The sequence below is a fragment of the Macrobrachium nipponense genome, chromosome 48 (assembly GCF_015104395.2).
Source record: "Macrobrachium nipponense isolate FS-2020 chromosome 48, ASM1510439v2, whole genome shotgun sequence".
NCBI lineage: Eukaryota > Metazoa > Arthropoda > Malacostraca > Decapoda > Palaemonidae > Macrobrachium > Macrobrachium nipponense.
Genome location: NC_087223.1, coordinates 18,745,524 through 18,766,626, shown reverse-complemented (window position 1 = coordinate 18,766,626; position 21,103 = coordinate 18,745,524). Strand labels below are relative to the sequence as shown.

Sequence of the window (21,103 nt, the reverse complement as noted above, 5' to 3'; positions counted from 1 at the left end):
TACGCTCATAATGATACCTAGCTTACCAGGGAAGGTAAATAGAGTTAGACTTGGACTGAGAATGGGAGACAGATGACAGAAGTATTCGTGGGTAAGTTTACGTTTGATATCTATGTGAGGAGCTCGAAATTGAATTGAAAATTCAAAGGGTGGAGGAATACAGTTATAGGAGTGGGGGAACACTACTATAACTGATTAATCAGTAGGACATAAAAAAAAAGAACGCTGCAGTTTTTTTTGCATGAATTAACTCAAGATCAAGCAGAGGAAAAGTTTGCTATATATCAGACACAAACACTCACAGGAGAGAGAGAGAGAGAGAGAGAACAGTCTATAAACAAACAGCGAACGTGAAATCCAAACGCTTCAACTAATAAGATAAGTAAATAAATGATGAAGTGAAACTAGGATGAACTCAAACTCAAGCCTATAGGAGGACAGTAGTACACCACAGGTTTCAGAGAGAGAGAGAGAGAGAGAGATGGTAGGCGGAGGGGGGGGGTGTTAGAAAGCCATTCCAGTACCAAGGCCATGAAGAGGGGTGCGGAGAAAGTTTACACTGTACTGTCAGAGCGTATTTTCGCCTCCCTACATATTGCGTACTTCTTTACGACCTGCAGGGCACTGGATACATCATCCCCTCCCCCCCCCATCCCCCCATTCTAGGGATGAGAGCCCTCTCTCTCTCTCTCTCTCTCTCTCTCTCTCTCTCTCTCCTCTCTCTCTCTCTCTCTCTGTTTGTGTGTGTGTGTCCCCTCTGACATTTACCTGAACCCTAGAGTTCTTTAAAGATCAAAGTATTTATCTCTGACATTTTAAACAATATATTATATATATATATATATATATATATATATATATATATATATATATATATATATAGAATGAGTGAAGTTACTTTCCAATCCTTGACAAAATATTTCTACCTATGTACAATAATAATAATAATGATCTACAGTCAGTGCTGGCTCTACAACATGCCGGATGAATTGGGAAAGTATTAGAAAGTGCAAAGAAAGTTCAGTAGAGTAAAAGGGACGAAGACAGGACAAGAAAACAAACACTTTCAATAAGTGAGAGCTCAGGAAGGTGACGTGATGAAAAATGTATGGTACTGGTGAAAAAAAAAAAGGAGCTTTAGAATATGCTGAGAAAGTATAGGTCAAAGAAGGTCTGAAAATGGTGAAAGTATGGCCCAATGAAAGCTGGTGAAAGCAACGAAGAAAATATGTGCACAAAGTGTCAGGTTGTAAGCCCCACCTCCCTTGGTACCATCCTGATTCAACATATTTTTGCACCTAATCTCTCAGTCTTTAACCCATCCACTACAATGTGGCAACTCTCTCTCTCTCTCTCTCTCTCTCTCTCTCTCTCTCTCTCTCTCTCTCTATTTTACAGGTACTATTTCAGTCATTGTCCTGGGAGCTCCAAGGGTATGTGACTAGCAAATCTCATCTCAAGAATCAGTGCTTATATTATTTTTATTATAATATAATATCTTGCAACAGACTTTGTGACTCAGATTGCAGGGATAATGGGACACAATGGGAACCTGAATATACCAGAAGGTTGTTTTGTCAAACGGAGAATTCATCCACAAATACACACACATATATACACAATCATGTATGTATAAAATTGATATTATGCATATATATATATATATATATATATATATATATATATATATATATATATATATATATACATATATATATACATTATTATTATTACCTTAAATCATACAGAAATACATACATAGCTACGCACAATTTACACATATATAATGAATCATACCTGCATGCAAATGTATACATTATTATTATATCACCTTAATTCACACAACCTCATACATGCAAACATACATGGAATCATTTACGTATATAATGAATCATACGTGCATACATAATCATTATCATTATGCACGATTGTCTATGAAATAGACGCCAAAACAGCCTCAAAACACTACAGAAATCTGTATAAATCTGTATAATCACCAAAGACAAAACAACTTTTTTATATAAAAATAAATATTAAGTACGTCTCGTGACAGCCCGCGGCGCAATAACAACACCGTTACCATGGTTACCGGGACGCCAAAACAGACCCTCCATCACCTACCTCTGTGAAAACATCTCTTCAATCCGGATGCACTCGAGATTCTCCACATAATTGTCGACTTCGAAGGGCCTCAGCAAAGTGCTGCAGACGCTCGCCATGGAATGGGAGAGAATTAGGTAAGAGGCGAATTAAGTAGTTTAGAATAGTTTCTAACATGAGCGAGTGGGAACGTACACATCACGAAGTCTTGGACTGAAATGCTCCCTTTTTATTCATAGCTGGCAACTGTAATGTCACGTAGAGTTGCTAGTTATACGAATGGTGAACTATCTCTCGTGAGTGTGTATTAATATAATTTACCACTCTTGTGTTGTTAACCAGGGTTTTACACACATATACACAAAAACACATAGGTCTTATCCATATTAAGTTGACTGAGAGAGCACACACACGAAATATTAGTAAAATAATTGACAAAATCAATTTTTTTAATATACCATTTTCATAACCAGATGATAAGTGTACAATTAGGATTAACCCTCCTGGATTATCCAAAGTACTGGATTAAGATTAATAAAAGCAAAAAAAACATCAACAAGATTTACTGACAACTTTTGACTCCTAAGTTTGCTAAAAGCAGCATTATTACACTTTGTTATGATACTACGTAACCATTAAATTTTATATTTAACTAATATAAAAAACATTCTTTTTACAGTCAGTTCCATGTTCCTCTGGGTAAATAAAATTAATAAGATTCAGTTTAGCAATTTATAATTTATTTTTGTCACATACACAATGACGTTTCTTGATATTTACAAATATTAGGCCACGAATCCTCTTTGATATTCACCCACATAAATTACTTGGAATTACACAGGGGGGAATTATAAGTGCTAAGTGCTTCGTCACCAGTAGGATTCGAACTTCTGCCTAGTTCAGAAACAACAAAAAGATAGTGACTTTAACCACTGAGCCATCAAGAGAAGTAATAGGTAATTTTGTGACTACATTTGTATAATTTTTGCAGTTTGTGTGAAAAAATGACATTTATTTTGAATCACTGCAAAGTTGATATAACCAATTCCATTGTTTCGATAAATAAAAAAAAAGTAAAAACCAACTGGTTAATCTTTTTTCCTTTATTGTTGGCAGATATCTCAGTCATGAGGCATGTGGTGAAACTAAACTGAATTTAAGGGCCACATTCTGTAAGATTTAATTCAACCTTGAGCCCTCCTGCACTAGCTTTGAATGAGACAAAGTTACAGTGCTGAGGAGTTTACTAACTTACTTAAAGTCAAGAAACCTTGTATTTATTCAACAAAAGTGCAGTTAAGAAACAATCAACTGTATTTCCTGCATCAATTCTTTTTTTGGGTGATGCCACACGGGTTCACAAAGACGCATTTAAAGGTTTGACACTAATTAATATTTAAAGAACAGAACAATTATTCAAATTACGTTAAGAAGCAGAAAACTAACACATTACTGCAAAAATTATTAAAAAACGTTACGTTACTTCGATAGAAATAAAAACATAAATGGCAAACAGGATCTCAGAATATCCTTATGAAGAAGTTACTGCAATGGCGACGACAATTCACGAGGTGATGTGGCTGGATTCTACAAGAATATCTTCTTTTACTTGCCTTCGTGGAGTCAGATGCTAAATTTCAGAGAGCTTCACCTTTCCACCCTAGAAGAAAACTCGGGAGGAGTATATTGCACAACACATTGTCACATCTACAAAATTACAGGGTTACGTAACAACATCAATTTAAAAACAAACAAACATCAAGTGCTTTAATCGTAACCCAACATACAAAAAAACAAAAAAAGGGGGGTTTCGTCCAGAAGCAAGCGTAAATTACTGGCATGTGCCTTACAATAAGAAAATAATATATATATATATATATATATATATATATATATATATATATATATATATATATATATAGTCTCCACAGGAAGAAGTTTGACAACACTGTGATGATAAGTCATTTAATTTTATAGAGATGGACAAAATTTGCAAAAAAAAACTGGTTTGTTACTTTGAATATCAATGTACTAATTTATACCAAATCATTGCTATAGTTAATATAATAAAAACTACTTCTGTGGAGCAAAATAATCATATATCAACGTATTTTCATAGAAACTGGAAAATACTTCAAAACAAGTACTCATAAAAACTAGACAATTTTATTCAAGGGGAATAAATGCAATTTTTGACAAGGCAGATAACATAATCATCAATTGTTTCTTAAAGTTATCCTGACCTCCATTTGCATATTGAGTCTAGACTGACAACAAACAATGCTCACATTATTGGAAAGCTGATTTATACGTCAATGTGATGTTCTGAAAAATGAGATAGGCCTATATAAGGTAACATATATGTTGCTTTTCTATAACATACTGGACTTATTCTATAAAACTTTCATGTCTCATTACAATATCTATAAGGAGAAAGGTACCATCTTTTTTCAGATTTCTTGGGATTTAACACTATCTTCATTTAGTAGGGAAAAACTCTCTGTCGTGAGAGTACAGGCGGTCCCCAGGTTATGACGGGGGTTCCGTTCTTGAGACGCATCGTGAGCTGAAATCGTCGTAAGCCGGAACATCGTCAAAAATCCTAAGAAAACCTTACTTTCAATGCTTTGGGTGCATTGAAAACTATGTCAAACTGCATTCTATGGCATTTTTCATAAAAAACCTTCAAATATTGATTATTTTGCATTATTTGGTGTCATATTTCATCCCCAGATGAGCGTTGTAGGCGTCGTAACCCTGGAACATGCGTTGTAACCCTGGAACATGCGTCGTAACCCTGGAAATAATGTCTATTGACAAGCGTCATAACCTCGGAATGTCGTAAGCCGACACCGTCGTAACCCTGGGACTGCCTGTTATATATAATGTTCTAAAGGGTCCACAATAATACAAAGTGTTAAGAGTCCATGTATAATTTTTAAGACTTTACGAAAAGCTTTCGACCGTTCCCTGGGTTCAGCTTCAGTCCAAATGAACAATTAGTTACAACATGTACAGAGGTAAATTTAAAAACAAGAGTCATTGAAGATCGTGACACCGGTCGTTAGCTCATTAACAAGCTAACGCCCGGTGTCAAACGATCTTCAACTACTCTTGTTTTTTAAAATTTACCATCTGTATGTTGTAACTAATTGTTCATTTGGACTGAAGATGAACCAGGGAAAGGTTCGAAAGCTTTTTGTAAAGTCTTGAAAATTATACACGGACTCTTTAACACTTTGTATTATTCTGGACCCTTTAGAACAAAACTATCTTTATTTACACTTGGGTATTTTGACATAGGCCCACACTTTAGATGTCTATGCATTCTCATTCTCCTCATGCATATCTTTAGTTATAGTAAATGAATGGTGCTTAAATACTCAGTGAAAATACATGATGTATAAGGAAGCATACAGAAGTATAATTAGCTCATAGGCCTAATCACTGTATGGTAAAGTTTCTTCTATACTTACAGCAAAATCATACTTATAACCTTATAGCTATTCAAGTTAAGCCAATAATTGTTTATAAGTGAATGAACTAACTTACTTGACACTTGCTTACAAAAGAAACCAAAGGCTAACTTGTTTTGAGGATTGTTGTAATAGTTAGGATTTTGCTAGAAATATTGTATATTCGGCGCGGTTATTTTATTTTAATTTTTATACATTTTTTTAGTATTTCAAAAGGAAATGTATGATCGTACAGGTTTTAAATAGGCAAAGAAGCCTGGTGTGGACCTCTGACCCTTCTAAAAAGAAGAAAAAAATATTCTAATACTCTGATTTAGTCTAGGCTGTAAAGCGAATGTTTCTATGTTGATTATTACGTTTTCTTTAGATGGTTCATAGTAAACTTACGTAATATTCAAACATTAAAATCTCTATGTAAATAAGTCGTTTCTCTTAAAAGATAATGGTTTCTGAGAACACAATGACTTATAAAAAGAAAATTAATTACGAAATTGATACTACTGTGTGTCATTTTTTCTCATATTAGTAATGAAAAGGTCTGACGCCAAATGTTTTATAAAGATATCCCATACTTGAAACCATTGTATTTGTATATCCTGGATTACAGAGTAGAAATAAGCTGAAATGTAATCTGTCATATCATATCATATTTTATTCTGTTATATCTTATGTTCGTAGGCCTATGGTAAGGCTCAGCAGTAGCATATTCCCTTCAATATTTTCGTCCCAGACATATCTTGCATATGTAGCCTAATTATATAACTATGCGTGCAGTTCTCCTTTTAAACTACATAAGAAGCCCGATACATATACTTATTTACTTTCTGTTTTTGTTTGGGAGTCCAATTATAAAACACTGGGCTTAGACATAGAAAAAAGTTTGTTATCTTATAGTTAAGCAGAGCAGGACATCACTTCGTCTCTTTCATCTGCGTTTTCAAGCTGATATGAGTTTATTGCTTCTCATTTTGATTTCAATCAGAAAGTTTTGAAGGGAAAATTACCATAAAATATGGAAATAATTTTTACAAATTTATAATTCCGCCATATTTGCATGCTAACTACACAAGCCTAATTCCTTTGTTTCGTAATTTTAAATTGCTTTTTGAGCCTCGTATACGTTTAAATTTTGAGATATATTGTATGAAATTTAATATATGAGTTTTTAATGATCTATAGTCAAATTTAGCATAGCTGTGTTACGTAATACATACAACAGAAATGGTTGTATCATTCAGCGTTTAAGTTACGATGAGCCGTTACAGAGACGACAATGATTATACATAACAGCAGATATTCTCAGCGTACAGCAAACCGTCCAACAATGCATGGGTAAATAATCTGTTATTTAAACCATAATAAAACGCTTAAAATCTTCATTAAACCCACGAATAATAATCGGAATTATAAAAATGAATTAATTATCGACCAAAATCGCCGTAAATAATTGAAACAAACGAATTATTCCAGCAAAACTGTTCGAAGGCGACTACGCTCCCCGCAAAGACGCGTTCGACTGAAAGACGCATTAAAAGTCGGCTATAAAATGATAATCGAGATGATGGAATTAATGATATAAATAAATTAATATATTATTATTAATACCAAATATACCCCTAATTAAGCTTAATTGAGCTCACGAACCCGTTACAAAAGAGGGGGAAGTCGACTACAGTCCGCTGCAGACGCTTCGCCGCAGTCGCGCGCAGTCGCCATTTCTGTGTTGTCGTCGTCTCGTCATGGCTGCGGCTCCTTCTTCGGATATTTAGTCCTCGCCGCCTCAATTTTCGTCGGGTTTTGGGCGGCGGGCGCCCACACGTGAGCTCATTAATCTCTTTTATTAAATTTCCAGAGGCATTCAGGCACCGGGCGTCGAGTGACATGTGGGCGTTACTTCTTGTGATTGATTTCGACTTAAGTGTCGATTTGACGTTTATTCCGACTTGATTTCCTTATTTGTCTCTATTTTGTCATGAAATATTCGTTATTTAAGTATATTTAAACTTGAAAAATAGGCATTTTTATATATTTAGCCTCAAATAAAGCTTGGGGGACGTTTGTTTTTGTTTCTATGCGGCATTGAATGATTTCATCGTAATTATAAATTAGCCAAGACCTTATTTATCATGATTAGGCTATTAGGTAGTATATTTGTCGTGATATTAATATTCATTCATTTATGTATTATTTTAACCTAAAAAATTGACATGTTTATATATTAGCCTAAACTAGGCTTGGGGCACGTTTGTTTTCGTTTGTTTGTATGGGGCATGGACGTATTTATCGTAATTATAAATTATTTTCCTTAATTACCATAATTATTAGTATATTTGTCGCTGTTATTATTAATATTCAATTATTTGAATACTTACAAACGTAAAAAATTGTTTTTTTTATTTACTAGGCTATTATGCCCAAACTAGGTAATCTTGGGGCACGTTTGTTTCTAATAGCCTACCTCTATTAGGCATTTCCGTATTTATCCTTATCTATAAATATTCCATATGTACCTATACTCTGTTTTTTTTTTCATCTGTCCCATCCTCCAGTGGTGTTTTTGTATGGTAACACTGCGTCCCGGGCTTGAAATAGTTACGTTGTGTAAGTTTTAGGTAAATAAAGGATATCTGGTTGTACATTTTGCAACTGAAAAGTGTTTTAATAATTTACTGTATGCGAATTACACCGTTAATATTCGAAATAGAATATTGTTATTATTGTCGAATGTAAGCTGCCTTTTCGGGTGGGGTGGCGAATGGAACAGCCAGACGCAAATTCCATCAACCAGATGCTAACCAAGTTACGTCATATCGTATCTGGCTGAAACGCACTTTATAAAAATTAACAGTACATACTGATATACTTACGTATAATGAAGTAATACGTTGACATCTTGCCGTAGTGAACAGCGAGAGAAGCAACTTTCCCGCCACTGCGTCTGGCTGTTCCATTCGCCACCCCGAAAAGGGAGCTTACATTCAACAATAATAACAATAACCTATTTCGAATATTAATGGTGTAATTCGCATACAGTAAATTATTAAACACTTTTCAGTTGCAAATGTACACCCAAATATCCTTTTATTTACCTAAAACTTACACGTAGCGTAACTATTTAAAGCCCGGGACGCAGTGTTACCATACAAAAACCCCACAGCCAGATGGACAGATGAAAAAAACAGAGATAGTATTGTAATGTTAATATATTTGTCGTTGTATTAATATTAATTATCACATATTAAGTATTTTTAAACTTCAAAAATGGGCATTTTTATTTAGCTAGCCTAGCCTATAAGGGTATTAGCCCAAACCTAACTTGGGGCACGTTTGCTTTTATTGGGCATTTCCGTATTTTGGCGTAGCCTAATATAAATATTTTATATTTATGGTAATATTAATATTACACTGTATATTACTGTAACTTATATATATTTTCCTTATAAACAGGGCAATTTTATATGGTAGGCCTAAACTAAGTGTGGGGCACGTTTGTTTTTCATTGGGCATTTCCGTATTTTTGTGGTAATAGGCTGTTAATATTCCAAATCTTAATATTAATATTCACAGTTATCGTAATATTAATGTCTACGTTATCGTTATATTAATATTCCACATTTAACGTAATAGCCTATTAATATTCCACATTTATCATAATGTTAATATTCCACATGTATTGTAATATTAATATTCTAAATTTATCATAATACAGTGGTACCTTGAGAAACTAAAGGCTCAACTTACGAAAAACTCGAGATACAAAAGCAAATTAGAAGATTTTTGCGGCTCTACATACGAAAATTGTTCAAGATACGAAAGGTTGTTGCTGTCAAGTCCGAGATTTGCCCGGACCACCGATAACAATTTTAAAACTCGCGCTGCCAACTGAGTAGACTCGCCACCATCCTCCACTCTCCCATTGGTTCCTGATGCTAGTCACCGCCATAAGATCCTTCTCTCCTATTGGTCAGCATCTCTCCCATCATGCATCTATGTAGCGCGTGCTTTCTTCGGCCACTGCGCGGCATCATCGGTATCGTAAGCACGCAGAATTCGTTCGTTCTATACGATTTCGTTTATTAACGTAAATTCGTTAGTGATTTCGTTGTAGTACTACTTTATCATGTGTGAGAACTTTACTACATACATATAATACATAACATAATTACGAACAGTATATACATAGTCATGGGTCCCAAGAAAGTTGAAGTTCACGGAAAGAAGAGGATGCTTTCTATGGAGACGAAGACGGAGATCAGTAATAAGCAATATGCAGCTGGTTATGCGATTTAGTGTGATCGCCAAGGAATACGGCCGAAATCCGGTGACGATAGGCACCATCTTTAAGCAGAAGGATGTCATCAAAGCAGCTACACCTTCCAAGGGCGTGACTATTTGTCCAACAAGTGGAGCTACGTGCACGATGAGATGGAAAGGCTGCTTCTTGTCTGGATAAAAGACAAAGAAATCGCTGGCGATACGATAACGGAGACGGCAATCTGCCACAAGGCCAGCGCTATTTTCGTCGATTTGATTGCTTAGGCCAAAGACGATGGAGGAGGAAAGGGACATCGACGCCAACCCCAGAGTTCAAGGCTTCTCATGGGTGGTTCGAAAAATTCTGTAAACTGACTGGCATCCATTCGGTGGTGCGGCATGGGGAGGCGGCCAGCTCGGACACGAAAGCGGCTGAAGCCTTTATTAAAGACGTTCAACGAGTGATGACTCTTAACGATGGCTACAGTTCTCAGCAAGTCTTCAACTGTGATGAGACGGGCCTTTTTTTGGAAAAAAAATGCCTCGTCGGACGTACATCACGCAGGAAGAGAAGAAGCTACCCTGGGCCATAAGCCTATGAAGACAGGCTTACGCTCCCACTTTGTTCAAACGCCAGTGGGGATTACAAGGTGACCCCTTACTTGTGTATCATTCTGAAACTCCTCCAGCCTTCAAGGCTTAAGGAGAAGCTTCCAGTGATGTGGAGGGCTAATGCGAAAGCCTGGGTAACGAGACTTTTTGTTCACCGAGTGGGTAAATCTGTGTTTTCGGCCCGACAGTGAAGAAATTCTTGGAAGAGAACGCCTCCCTCTGAAATGTCTGCTGTTGTTGGACAATGCCCCTGCTCACCCTCCTGGCCTCGAGGAGATATCGTAGCGGAATATTTGTTTATCAAGGTTCTTTATCTTCCGCCTAACACCACCCCTCTCCTCCATCCCATGGACCAGCAAGTGATATCGAACTTCAAGAAGCTGTATACGAAACATCTTTCAAGAGATCTTTCAACATCACCGATACCACAAACCTCACCTTGCGTGAGTTTTGGAAGGAGTATGTCAATGTTGTGATATGCATCTGACTCATCGACCAAGCTTGGGCAGGAGGTTTTCGAGGCGAACCTTGAATTCCTCGTGGAGGAAACTCTGGCCTGATGCCGTATCCAAGACTTCGAGGGATTTGACGTGGGCGAAGCTGGTGCTGCAGATTCAGGAACAGTTGACGATCCTGAAACAGTTTTGGAACCAGATCGTTGACGAGATCTATGCACTCGGCAAGTCCATGGGGCTGGTGGTCGATGAGGACGACATCAATGACCTTCTCGAGGAGCACCAAGAGGAGCTTATGACAGATGACCTGAAAGAGTTGGAGGCCATGCAACGTAACGTCGTTCAAGAAGAGATTCTCTTGGCAGCGGTGAGGAGGAGGACGACGACTCTATGACAACGGCAGAATTAAGGATGCTCTAGCTGCTTTTCATAAGGTGCAATCATTCGTAGAAAAGAGACACCTCGAAAAGGCTTACACAGGTCGTATGCTTGCACAGTTCGATGACGTTTGCCTGAGTCGTTTCAGGAACATTGTCAAATGTCGTCATCCTCCTCTTCGAGATCATCATTTCTTCATGCCTCCCCCCCTTCAACTTTTAAGGCTTTGCCGTAAAAGAGAAGGTGGTCTCCCCCCCTAAGAAGTCTTGTCACGGGACTTCTAAGGGTCTGTCTCGCTCCGATGAGACAGGTGGGTCTTCCGCGCGTCCTCACAGGGCCAGTCTCTCCTTCCTCGGGGAGGAAGCAGACGGGGACCATGGAGGTACCGGCCACCACTGGTATCTCCTCTCCCGGTTCCAAAGGTTCCACACCCGGACCGGGAACCGTCTTGGCCGCCCGCTTGCGAGCGTTACTGAGTGTACGGTCACCTACGGGTGACCATGCAGCCAGGGTCCATACTGCGGAGTTCGCTTACCGTGTTAGGACCCAGGCACGGAGCGGAAGATGGTAGGAGTCACTCGGGTGACTCTCGCTAGACCGGCGATCGCTCTCTGCAGCGATCGTCCGGTGCCCAGGGTTTGACGTGACTTCCTCCTGCGGGTCCAGGCATGCAGAGACCGGTGGGGGGGGCCATTCCAGCCCTCTTTAAATTAATCCTTTTCTTTCAGAGACGGCCCACCCAGACGACGGTTCTCGGGGGTGGCAGACGCTTCACCTGCCAGGTAGGAGTTTCGTAGCCCTCCTCGAGGAAGCATTCTCTCCACAGCTACTCCCGCAGGTCCCTCCGGACAGGTGCAGTTGGGCCGTGATGCTTCGGCAACTGCCCCAACTCCGTCCTGGGTGGAGGACCTGTCGGCGTGTCCTGAGGAACTGGTGAAGAGGAAGTCCAGGAAGAAGAATGTGTTGCCGTCGTCTTCTGCCGCCTCTTTCCCTTCGACTTCCGAGGCCCCCCCAGCCAAAGGAGAAGGTAGCCTCCTCTCCCCCTAAGAAGTTGCGCTCAGAGACCTCTAAGGGTCTGTCCCACTCAGGTGGGACAGTCTGGGCTTCCGCTGCTCCTCCTGTTTCTTCAGGAACGGGGCCTGTCTCTCCTTCTGCAAGGAAGATGATGACGGGGACCGGAGGGTTACCGGCTAACACCCGTACCTCCTCTCCTGGCGCCAGAGTGCCTCGACGCTAGGTACCGTCTCGGCCTCTAGTTCGCGAGAGGTACCGAGTGTACTGTCACCTGCGGGTTGACCGTGCAGCCAAGACCCAGGCAACCGAGTTTGCTCGGCGCCAGGATCCAGGCACGGAGCAGAAGACTGGTGGGAGTCGCCCAGGTGACTCCCACCAGGCCAGCGATCGCTCTCACAACAATCTGCCAATACCCAGGTTGACGCAACGGTCCCAGACCGCCCGCGGGCTGAGGCGAGGAAGCGGTCCCCTCGGTCGCCTGGAAAGCGGCATGACCCCCCATGAAGACAGGCCTCGCTCCCACCGCAACAGCGGACTCTGCCGGTCCCCTGACCTCCGTTCCCACTGGGACGGGGCGAAGAGGGGACCAGCGATTAGCGCTTTTGACGCTCGGGACTGTCGCCACTGTTCTTGGTCCGGCCGCTTGACCAGGTCTGCAGATCGATCGCCACCGCGGGTTAGTGAGCGTCTGCAGCAGCCCCCCCCCCCCCAGCACAACCGGTTCTGCCGGTGGGTGAGGGGGGCCGTCAGATCTACCTCTCCTATCCCTTCAACTTCCTGGGGATACACCAGGAAGAGCGAGGCGATCATGAGTGATCGTGAGGGGCGCACTCCCCACCGCAACAGCGGGACTCTCGCTGGTCCCCTGACCGCCATTCCCACCGGGACTGGATGGATAGGGGAACCAGCAGCAGCTCTTCTGACGCTCAGGACTGTCGCCGCTGCTCTCGGTCTAGCTGCTCTCCCCCGGAGAGCCGATCGCCAGCAGCTCTCCTGAAGAGAATGGCACTCCGTTCTTGGTCCGCAAGAAGACAGCTGGTCCAGACTGGCAGCTCGATCGTCATCCGTGGTTTGATGATCGCCTACAAGTCATCTCAGCCTACCGGTTCTGTTGGTAGGCAGGGTATGAGCTCTCAACCTAACAGCTCCCCTGACATAGAGACCGACGCTCCGTTCCTTGGTCCAGCGTTTATTTTCCCCTTCGCAAGAAAACCGCTGGTCCAGGCCTGTAGCTCGATCGCCACCGTGAGTTGGTGATCGCCTGCGTCCTCCCAGCCTACAGGTTCTGCTAGTAGGCAGGGTAGGAGCGTCGGGTCTCCCCTCACCTGTCCATTCAACCTCCTCTGCGGAGTGACCATCACCGCAGTTCACGTGGACAGTCCGGCTGGACCACACACACAGAGAACGGGGTGGGCTCCCCCTTCGGTCCTCTTGAGAGGTTTCGACCTCGACGAGGACTGGGACGCGTCGGAGGATGGTATCGGGTCTCTCCCTGTCAGATGCTCGCTCAGCCTCACCCAGATGACGGTACAAAGGCCCTCACGGTGGCAGGCAGACGTTTAGTCTATATACAAGTTCGTAACCCTCCTCGGGAAAATGTTTTCTCCAGACGGTAATGTTTTCCTAGACTCTGAGGCGGCCATCACTGCATGGTGATGGCTGCCCGGTGCTCGCTTCTCCGACTGCTAGCACCAATGGGAAGGCAAGTGAGTATCCAGTCTTCGTCCCCCCATTCTTTCTCTCCTATGGCTGCTAAGGGAAGGGGAGGGATCTTGCAGAGCGTTCTCGTAGGATTCCACGTCGGGGGACTGCGTTCCTGGGGGGACCTTCGGGTCCTACCGGACGTAAGTCCCCGTCGTTGAGGAAGGATCTTGCCCTTTCCTTGATTTCTACAGGAATCGGGAGGACCACCACCCGATGATTGTCTGACGAATTCGGTTGGAGGTTTCGCCGAGTGCTTAGAATTCTTTGGAGTTTCTAGCACTCTCCGAGTTTTCTGGTCTTCTACGATCTGCAAACACTTGGGCGAAACCACGGTCCAGAGTGGGCAAGACGAGAATCCCAGATAATTGCTACTACGATAATCGGGAGTCTCACCGAAGGCTTGAATTCCTGGAATTTCTAGCGTTGAGAGAAGCACTGAAGGAAAGAATATCTCGGGAGGGGCTCAGCCTGGATGGACCTGACGGTCCATCGCTTCAGTAGGCGGCCAACCCCGGGATAGAGAAGAACGGTGTGAACATCCCAGTTCGGCTCGAACTACGTAGCGTCTTCAGTATCCTGTTGTCACCATAGAAGTCTTCCTCCAGGAAAACTTATCCTTCGCTCTCTTCTTTAAAGAATGAAGGGTGTCGGCTTCCAGTCCTTATTCTTGTTCCTCGAATGGAAGAGAATTTAGGATGGAGGTCTATATACAGGAACCTACAAATATACTTCGTATATTGCCCTCGCGACATGCTTCTGTTATCAGTTGAATTGTCCGAGGTGTAGGCACATATTGTAGTTAACTTTACGGGTTGTGACTGAGACGAATGCTATCTTCTGAATTGAACTGCAACTCGGACTGCCCTGCAAACCTCCCACGAGTTACCAGCTTCGACTTTGAGATACTTATGGTGATTGTTACAACAACACCACCTCAGCGTTTGCATTCACTGAAATCCATTTCGATTAAATGCAAATGCTCGAGCGTATTTTTTTGCACTTGATGGTTCTAGCCGAACACATTCCTTCTTGAAATGGATTACTTGGCACTCAGGTTGACGAGTGAGCGAGAGCTAGCGGTGTATGGGCTGCTTGCTGCAGCCCAGTACCAGCTGGCTCTCCGAGATAGCACGGTCGGATTATGTCTCTCTCCTCTGCAATGATTGACTTCCGAACTGAATCTGGTTAACTGGAATTCTTGCATACGTAAATGACCATCTCTACTGCATCGCCTTGGACATTGCAAGAAATTTTCAGACAGAGATATCTCAATAGACTCGCTATCATCTTTCTGTTTGACCGCACGATAAACAGAAGTCTGTAGCTAGTCTGTCGCTGCGATAATGCGGAATGATTTCTTCAGACATCTGAGTTTGTCTTCTAAATATATCTCGTTTTCGTAGGTGTGCAATTGTTCATTGTTGACCCTGAAATTGTAGATGTATAACGGAAGACATCGCCTGTCCCTGCCCTGCCAGCTCTACTTCCAAGTATATAGATGTCCTTCCTGGATAAAGCTGGGAAGAAGATGATGATGATTCAGCCCATGAGAAGCAGTTCTTCAGACAGTGCAATCCCTGTGTTTTCATTACTGAAAAGCGCTCCGCTTTCATTGCTACTCTGACTTCTCACCGAACAGCAATGAAGTAGCGGTTTAGTGTTTTCAGTCCTTTGTAAATCACAGGGATTAAGCAGTCTTCGCGGGTTGGTGTCATCGGCGGGACTTTTCTACGTTCAGAATCTTGAGAGTTACTTCTCTCGATTCGGCTGTGAAGACGTAGATTGGCATTCACCCTATCACCTTCATCTTCAACGGCACAGTGTTGTTTCTCCTTAGTTGCGATTCAACTACTATGAGAACTTCTGTCTTTGCCATCAGGACCTCGGTCTCTAGAAGGCAATTGACTTTCGCCTGTTGGGCACATACCTTGAGAGAATCATCATCTCTCCTTCCGGCATTGGTGGCAACAGATAGACGATTTGTATGGTCTCTCGGCATAACCCTTCAAAAGGTGAGGGTCACGTGACTACGCCTCGGATGCTTGGACAGCTCGCCTCACACAACCGAATGCAGTCAGTCTGGCAGCTGTCGAAGCGTCCAAGACCACCATCATGAGCTACACTGTGGACTTTGTATCGGTTGTTCCAGATCAGTTATTACTTCGTCCTGCTAGCGTGTTCCCGGTACCCATAACCATTGACACCCACCATGGAGTGTCGGTGTCTTTATCTACTGTGGAGACGAAGAGACTTTGCCGCAGTTGGGTACGAGACCGCGAGACACTTCGCTGCAGTGGGATACGAGACCGTAAGGCACTTCGCTGCCGTGGGATACGAGACCTCGAGACACTTGGCTGCAGACGGATAGACCAGTATGGGTACTGGACATCACTGAAGAATATGTCGGACAGGAAGATGGATAGGTCATCGCGACCGTATCCTTCTTTCTCTCCGGGACTGCCCACAAGTCCTTGGAACCTCATTTCCCTGGACCAGTGGTGGATGTTGGAAGATGTTTACTTACCCAGCTCCTTGACAGGACAAGTTGCATCTCATCCATGGTGTGCAGTTGTAGAGGTAAGAGGATGTGAAGTGACTGGCTCTCCCCCTTCCACGCCTCCTCTCTCCATTCCTCGTCTTTCGGGTTAGGATAGGACTCGAACTCACACTGGCTGGTCGGACGATTGATGCGTTAAGCCTATACGTAAGCATCCTTTTTTTTTTTTATTCTTATCAGCATAGAAGCAATCCCGCTGCTTCCTCTAGCAAGGGGAGGAAGGAGACGGACAATATGTAATGCAAACCCTTCCCAGAACTTTGCATTAATGTCTGCGACGCCAATATTCTTGCACAGCCCTTTTTCGGATGAGTCACGTTCCCTCACTCATTTTGAAAAGGCACAGAAGTCTGACTCTTGATCACGCAGCTCCTATACTCCGATCAAGTTGTCAGAGGCAGCAGGGCACTCTTACGACCAGGAGGAGTAACCTAGGTGCGTAGAACTCCAGTCAGTTCTAGAGGCTCTCTCAGATTCCTCTCGCCAATCAGTGAGTCTTCCTATTGTTAAAGGACCAAAAGGCAAAAATGGGAGTATTTACATCCGGGCAAGCTAGCCTGCCCCACAGTAGTTACTGCCTAACCACCTGTTTAAGATTCAATGGCCGTAATTCCAGCTACGCCGAAAGTATATTCCTATTGTTAAAGGACCTCAGGTTGTATTTAAGAAAAATACAATTTCCGACAAATTGTAATATTTCTTGTATACCTTGTACACTAATACACTTTATTTACAATTACATACATATTAGTACTACTAGTACGTATTAAGTTAGGTATTGAATGGTCCAAATTGTTGTAGTATTTCATTGTTTTATAGGTCAATTTAGCTTTATTATGAAATTTACTGGGGTGTTTTTTGGAGGGCTTGGAACAGATTAGGCATTTTACATGTAAATGCGGTTCAAGATACGAAAAACTCATGATACGAAGGCTGCCTCGGAACGGATTAATTTCATATCTAGAGGTACCACTGTACGTATTGATATTCCACATTAACTTAACATTAAGATCCACATTTATTGTAATAATATTCCACATTTATCATAAATTAATATTCGATATTTATTGTTATATTAATACAGTAGCGCCTCAGGTTATGAAAGTTAATCCGTTCCGAAGCGGCCTTCGTAACCTGATTTTTTCGTATCCAAGAACTACATTTTTGTACATTCAACTTCCCTGTCAGATAAATAATTAGCTATAGACTCCATCGTCCCCGACAGAATTCTAATTTCGTGGCACACGCTACAGGTAGGTCAGGTGATCTACCGCCCTGCCGCTGGGTGGCAGGAATAGGAACCATTCCCGTTTTCTAATCAGATTTTCTCTGTCGCCGGTGCCTACAACATTGTTTGTTGGTACCTTCTGACTTGATTTTAGTTTTTCATCGCCATCGATCTTCTGGGCTGTCTTTTGCAGGGATAGTACTGGGTCTTTGGTTTGGGCATACGCTTTTATTAAACTTTTTAATGAATTTGGCTTTCGAATTTGCGAAGAAAATTTTCGTGAAACTACCGAACATTTTTTCAGTACACACATATTTTGCAATAAAGGGAATTTTAATATTCATTCAATATACGTGTAAAAGTATGTAAAAAGCTTGATTGAGAATAAAAGACTAACTTCCTCCTTAAGGAAGTTAGAGAAGTATTTAACTTGAAACGCTTCCTTAAGAAGCTTTCGTAAGTCTCGGACTAACTAGCAGTTGCATTATTAGTAGCAAGTAGTTGTTGCATCCTCGTCACCTTTTTTGCCTTCACAGAAGTGCATATCCATCTGTTACGATAAAACTAATGGATAGAACTCAAAATGAGCTCTAAAGGTAAGCAAGTGAATATAGTGTTCCCAGTGCAGTTGAGGTGCGTCTGATCGTCTCTGTCTCGCTCCCAGGCCTAGACCTCTTCCAAGCTCCCAGGCCCAGAGGAGAAGGAATGTCGAAAGCCTTACGGAGGTTATGGAGAATCCCCACCAATCAGGCGTCCCCTCGGCAGGATCTGTGGCGACCCAGACTGCAAGGATCGCCATGGAAAGGCATACTCAAATAGTGCTTCCCCTCGTCCGATTCGTCATTCTACGAGTATCTGACGTGGACAGCACCAACCGGACTCGAAGCCAGAGGCAGACAGCTCGGACAGGTGTGAGTGTCCGAGCGGACAAAAGCGCCAGCCAGGCGCGAGGGCTCCTGCTAGGCTTTTTTGGCGTTCGGGACTGAGTGCCGAAGGGGAACATAATGGTCCTTCCTTCCGTAAGTCCCAGCCCAATCTCTGAACAGGAAGCTTGCCCCTTCCTCGATTTCTGTGGAAATCGGGAAGCCTTTTAGCAAATTCCTGGATTAACTTTCTCTCATGAAAGTGCATAACACCTCATGACAAGAAATGTATACTCTTTGTTTCTAAATGCTTAGTTCTCATGACAAAGATATCAATACATCGCGTAAACGTACGTAATCTCTCTGGACAAGATTCGGAAGAGCTCTCATTCATTGGTTAGAGGCTCTTCCAGGTATTAGACTTGTAGACTACGTCCTTGAAGTCTTATGTCCAATAGAATAGGAAGCTTGAGACATCCTCTTCGGTTCTCGGTTCTTACTTGGGATCTCCTTCGGCTAATACTAGTTCGTTCTATTGACGAAAAGAACGAAGATAGTAGATTTCCATTCTTCTCTCTTCCTCATCGAGGAAAGAAAGTAATAGAGAATTAGATATACAAGTGAAAATAATACTCTTAAGTATTTTCACCCTTTGCGTTATTTTACTACGGTTTGTTCAAGTTATATACGCATGCCGTAGTTACCTCTACGGATGGCAACTGAAATCCCTGTATCCTTCCAGGAGTTTACGAGGTAAGGACAACGATTAAAGGTATTGTTACGTCAAACACCAACTCAACTTTTGTTTTAGCGAAGGTTTTTTCGCTTAAAATATGCTTTATTGAGTTTCCTTAGGCTCGATAATAATTTAACCTATTCCTTCATTGAATGGAGTAGCTGGCAACTCAGGAAGAATACTGCGAGGCAGCGAACGTAGACTGCTGTCACTGGATGACCAACACAGTACATCTAGTTCTCTGTCATGAGCGGTCGATTTCATCTCTCTCCTAACGGGAGGGACTAGCTAACCGTATCTCTCCCCTGCAATCACGGACTTTGTCCTCGGATTGAGGGAAATTGTAGGCAAACATGAATAAACATTTGCCTGCGTTTTTGCTAAGAAGCTTTCAGGAGAAAGATCTCTTTCACCTTTTTTTCAATGCTGTTTAACGCAATGTATAACAAAATTTGGACGATTCTAACGCGGAATAGTACTATGATGTAATGCTCTCATGCTTATGGAGCATTGCCTTATTAGAGAACAGAGTATGCTCAGTGAGACAATAGATGAGTCTGCTGGGAAACCATTTCTTCGTGGCAGAAGTTTGTTTCCATGAATGGACTACAATGCAGACCTATATATTTTTCCTACCAGGAAACGGAAATAACTTAGTCTTAAGAATTGCAAGCAATTAGTTGACTCTACAATTCCTCGATAGAGTGAGTTGTTAACCGAGGGCTTCAGTAGCCTCTTTGATAGCAGGCTCAGTAGTCACGGTCCGTTCCTGATTTCGTCCCCGTCTAACTGGAGGTGTGTTCGATCCCATGGAGGGTCGAAATTAATTAGACCAATTCCACAGCTCTTTCATATCTCAATGAGCATCGAGAATCTCTCTCTTCGCCCCTGTTTGCATTAATGAGAGAGAACCTGTTTTGAGCACAGGCACGGATCGTATCGATCCTCAAGCGGTTCGCTACACGATGTTGCACGTCCACGTGGAGAATCGTCTCTATCGACGATAATGATTGACTTCTGCTAATCTTCGTTGAAAGAGTTATGGAAACCTAGGAGACGTCTTTTTTTTTTTCATAGATCTCTTCGTAATGTTGAAGACGAAGACACTTCCTCTAGACTACTTCCTTATTCACGATACCAAGAACGGTAGCAATAGACGCCATCCTTTACTTTGGAAGGGAATTAAATATTAGTCTTTCTTAACCCTATCCAAATTCTTAACAGATATATTAAGATAATCGAGGCTCCAGGATCTCCCTCTTCGCCTTTTGAGAGAGAGGTCAGCGCGAGGCTCCTCTTATTACTTTTTTTAGCATGATCAGCCCTCTCCTGGCAAGGCGGCAAGATGTCGCACAGGCGGCCATCGCTTTTGTCAGGATGATTCGATACTGAGAGAAGCCCTCCTCCATTATACAGAGGACTGCTGTAACAGGCAGTTTCTCTTAGCGTGGACTCTCTCCTTCAGGTCATACTCTTTCCTCATCATGACAAGGCAAGAACTACGGGAGATTTTTTACTAATAATCTCTTCTATCTGGCGTTCAGAGGGAAAGAAGTTTTTCGCCCCATTTTGGCCTTTGAGAGGCTGCATTCACAGAGGTCACGTCCTTCCTACAGCACTTTCCAAAGGCCTTCACAAGAGTCGGTTCTACTCTTTCAAGCCTCACTGACAAATAGGTTACCTCATATACCCTCTTCACTCTGAGTCTTGTCGGCGTGCAGACTTA

The 21,103-nt window shown here is 42.2% G+C and overlaps 1 long non-coding RNA gene across 1 annotated transcript in view; it reads left to right on the top strand.

The window, feature by feature from the left end:
• Positions 1-7,257: 7,257 nt before the first annotated feature.
• Positions 7,258-21,103, top strand: part of LOC135204953 (uncharacterized) — a 46,634-nt gene continuing 32,788 nt past the window's right edge. The window contains exon 1 of the long non-coding RNA XR_010312387.1: positions 7,258-7,394. This is a non-coding gene — a long non-coding RNA (uncharacterized LOC135204953). The remainder of the gene's footprint in view (positions 7,395-21,103) is intronic.